General features: G+C 43.4%; 1 pseudogene; it reads left to right on the forward strand.

Annotated features, from left to right (window-relative positions):
* The first annotated feature begins 243 nt into the window (after nucleotides 1–243).
* LOC122200823 lies at nucleotides 244–3,403 on the forward strand (annotated as a pseudogene).
* Nucleotides 3,404–4,215: the final 812 nt, after the last annotated feature.

Genomic DNA, 4,215 nt, shown 5'->3' on the forward strand with positions numbered 1-4,215 from the left:
CTAAAAGATTATAAATGCAAAAGTACAACCTACAGATTACATTTATATAAAACTCAAGAACCAGCAAACTAATTTATGTGACAGTAGTCAAAAAAGTTACCTCTGGGAGATGGGATATCAACTGGGAGGTAATAAAAGAGACTTCCCTCAGGGGCTAAAGATGTTCTGTATCTTGACCTGCGTAGTGGTTACACAAGCATATAACATCTGTAAAAATACACACATGCTGAAGAAGGGAGCAGGATGGTGGTGCTGGGCAGTGACAGCGAAGAGGACTTGGTCAGCTATGGGATGGACCTGGAGCCGCTACAAGGTGAAAGACCAAAGAAACCAATTCCTCTTCAGGATCAGACTGTCAGAGATGAAAAAGGAAGGTATAAACAGTTTCATGGGGCCTTTAGCGGAGGTTTCTCTGCTGGGTACTTCAACATTGTTGGCTCAAAAGAAGGATGGACGCCCTCTTCCTTCATGTCTTCATGACAGAACAGAGCAGACAAATCTGTTCTTGATCCTGAAGACTTTATAGATGAAGAGGATCTTACTGAATTTGGGATACCACCTAAAGCAATTGTCACCATGGATGATTTTGCTTCCGAAACCAAAGATAGAATATGAGAAAAGGCCAGGCAGTTAGCAACTGCTACTCCCCTATTCCTGGAGCTACTCTGCTTGATGACCTCATAACACCAACAAAATTATGTACTGGTTTTGAATTGCTAAGAAAAATGGGTTGGAAGGAAGGACAAGGAATTGGCTCTTGAGTAAAGAGAAGACCTCACTGACAAATACCTGATCCTGGAGTAAAAATCTATGGCTGTGCGTTACCCCCTGGAGGCTCTGAAGGATCTGAGGATGAAGACAATGACTATGTGCCTGAAAATGTGACCTCTGCACCCAAAGACATCACACCTGTGGATTTCACACCTAAAGATAACGTGCATGGATTGGCTTACAAGGGCCTGGATCCCCACCAAGCATTGTTTGGAACCTCGGGAAAACATTTTAATCTTTTCAGTGCGGGACCTGAGGGAGCCAGCAATCTCCTTGGAGAGACTGGAGTGAATAAAGGAAGAAAACTGGGAATTTCAGGCCAGGCTTTTGGTGTTGGTGCCCTGGGAAGAGGAAGATGATGACATCTATGCCACAGAAACTTTATCCAAATATGACACCATTTTGAAAGATGAGGAGCCTGGAGATGGACTCTATGGCTGGACAGCACCCAGGCAGTATAGAAGTCAGAAAGAATCAAAGAAAGATCTTCGATACATTAGCAAAATTTTGGATGGATTTTCCTTGGCTTCTAAACCTTTATCTTCTAAAAACACTTCCCCACCACTTGAATCGCCAAGAGACTATCAACCGGTACATTATTTCAGACCTGTGGTAGCTGAAACCTTAGAGAACACCCACTTAATTCAGGTATTGTCAGAGTCAGCTGGAAAGCCAATGCTTAACCCAGGGACACACAGTAGGCACCAACTGAATGCCTCCAAGTGGGTGGAGTTGCTGGGAGAAACACCCATTCAAGGTTCATCTACTTCAGTGTTAGAGTTTCTGTCCCAAAAAGATAAAGAGAGAATCAAAGAAATGAAGCATGTAACTGACCTTAAAGCAGCTCAACTCAAGGCCAGGAGTCTGGCCCAGAAGGCCTCAAGCAACAGACCCCAGCCCTCCTCTCTGGATGTTGGGCCCTGCTCATGGCACATGGCATTGAGTGGTAGGACAGCCGCCACAAGAGCCAGCAACTTCAAACCTTTCGTGAAGATCCAGAAAAACAAAAACTATAAGAAGAGTTTTTAGTAAATAGGAAACGGGAATCTAATTTAATAAATAGGAATCTTCCAGAAAGATGCCCTGGAACGTTGTCTGAACCCCAGTATGACAGAATGGGGGCGAGGCCACGAGCGGGATAAGTTTGCTTGGGCAGCCCTGCTGTATGTGTCTTCCCATTTGACCTTGTCCTCCAGGTTCATGCATGCCAAGGAGGAGGACGATTCAGATCAAGTGGAAGTCCCTCAAGACCAAGAGAATGATGTCAATGACAAGCAGTCAGCTGTGAAGCTGAAGCCATTCGGGAAGCTTACCCGAGACACATCTGAGTGGCATCCTGACAAGCTTCTGTGTAAGAGGTTTCATGTCCCTGACCCTTATCCAGATTCAACTTTGGTTGGCTTACCAAGAGTGAAATGTGACAAATTCTCAGTCTTCAACTTTCTGACACTCCCAGAGACCACTTCCTCACCTACAACTCAAGCAGCAAGTGAAAAAGGGCCGCAACACTGAGGTCCCGACAAATCACAAAAACCATCAAGATGGGATACATCTAGGGGCGCCTGGGTGGCGCAGTCGGTTAAGCGTCCGACTTCAGCCAGGTCACGATCTCGCGGTCCGTGAGTTCAAGCCCCGCGTCAGGCTCTGGGCTGATGGCTCGGAGCCTGGAGCCTGTTTCCGATTCTGTGTCTCCCTCTCTCTCTGCCCCTCCCCCGTTCATGCTCTGTCTCTCTCTGTCTCAAAAATAAATAAAAAACGTTGAAAAAAAAAAAAAAAAAAAAAAGTCTACTTCCTTAAAAAAAAAAAAAAAAAAAAAAAGATGGGATACATCTAAACAAGAAAAGAAAAAAGATCCCATTAGTGAATTTTTAAGTTTGGCTAGATCAAAAGTTGGTCCACCTAAACAAGAGTCCAGCTCTTTAGTAATCAAAGAGGAAGAGCATGTGATGGAATCACTCTCAAATAAGAATGTAAGCAAAGGTGTGGATTCACAGACTGAAGGAGAAGGGAGCTGCCCATCCATGGACTTATTTAAGGCCATCTTTGCCAGCTCCTCCGATGAGAAGTCCTCATCCTCTTCGGATGAGCAAGGCAACAATGAGGATGTCAGGTGGGTACCAGGGAGGCTGACTTCAAAAGCTCCCAAGAGACTGACTGAATGGAAACATAATCCATGGCACATGCTAGTGAGCTGGCAGCCCTCCAGGAGCCCGCACCTTCCTTTCTGATACAAAAGATGCAGATAGATGAAAGAGAAGTGTTCAGCCCACAACTATGTCCCATCTTCTGGCCCAATGTTCATCAGAAACTTGAGGCGCCTCAGAAAGAGAAACATAAAAAAAAAAAAAAAAGAAAGAAAGAAAAACAGAAGACCAAGAAAGAGCACAGATGGAGGAAAGAGAAGAAAAAGAAACACCGGAAGCACAAATACAAAGTCAAGCAAAAGAATAAAAATTTGGAGAAGGGCAGTAGTTCTGAGAGTACCAACAGCAGTGACAGCCCGAGTGGTGAAGAAGGGACTGTAGACCTGTCACCCCACGAACTGCTGAGAAGGCTGAAAAGTCTTCCACTAAGGCGGCAGTAATTGAATTCTGCCCTGGCCTGTCCCAGTACCAGATATTCTCCATGATGGAAGCTCATTGATTGCTAAGTTAATACATTGAACAGTTTGTATTTATATGTAAATTCATGCTATAAAATAATTTTTAAAACCTTGACATTTCAAAGGCTGCTTTGGAAGGTTGCAGAAATTGATTTCTATTTTTAACCTCAGTGTCAGAGGAAATAATTCAGACTGTACAGTTTAATTAAAATGGAATTTTTCTAAAAAAATACATACATGCTTAAGATTTATCTTACTACATGCAAATTAAACTCTAATTTTAAAAAAGTATGGACCAGCAGTTTACATATTATTTGGCACGTTGCATTCACAAGCTCTGTGCACCACACTCTTTGGTATCAGGGCATTTAAAAATGAAATCTTCTTGGGGCGCCTGGGTGGCTCAGTCGGTTAGATGTCTGACTTCGGCCCAGGTCACGATCTCACGGTCCCTGAGTTCGAGCCCCGTGTCGGGCTCTGGGCTGATGGCTCAGAGCCTGGAGCCTGCTTCTGATTCTGTGTCTCCCTCTCTCTCTGCCCCTCCCCCATTCATGCTCTGTCTCTGTCTCAAAAATAAATAAACGTTAAAAAAAAAATGAAAAAAAAAAAATGAAATCTTCTTAACCTATTAGAAACACCACATAGAATAGTGGCTGAGTTTGGGTTTGAGAGTCAATCCTTCAACAAAAATTTGCTCAGCTCCTTATTATGTGCCAGGCTGTATTATGCATAGTGTTATAATAAACAGTAAGTAATATAGCCAAGAGCTCAAACTCACAGGAATCAGAGTCTAGTGGGAGATACAAATGACAAAATTTAAATAATGTAATAGTAAGTACTAC

This window comes from Panthera leo, chromosome D1 (assembly GCF_018350215.1).
Source record: "Panthera leo isolate Ple1 chromosome D1, P.leo_Ple1_pat1.1, whole genome shotgun sequence".
Classification (NCBI taxonomy): domain Eukaryota; kingdom Metazoa; phylum Chordata; class Mammalia; order Carnivora; family Felidae; genus Panthera; species Panthera leo.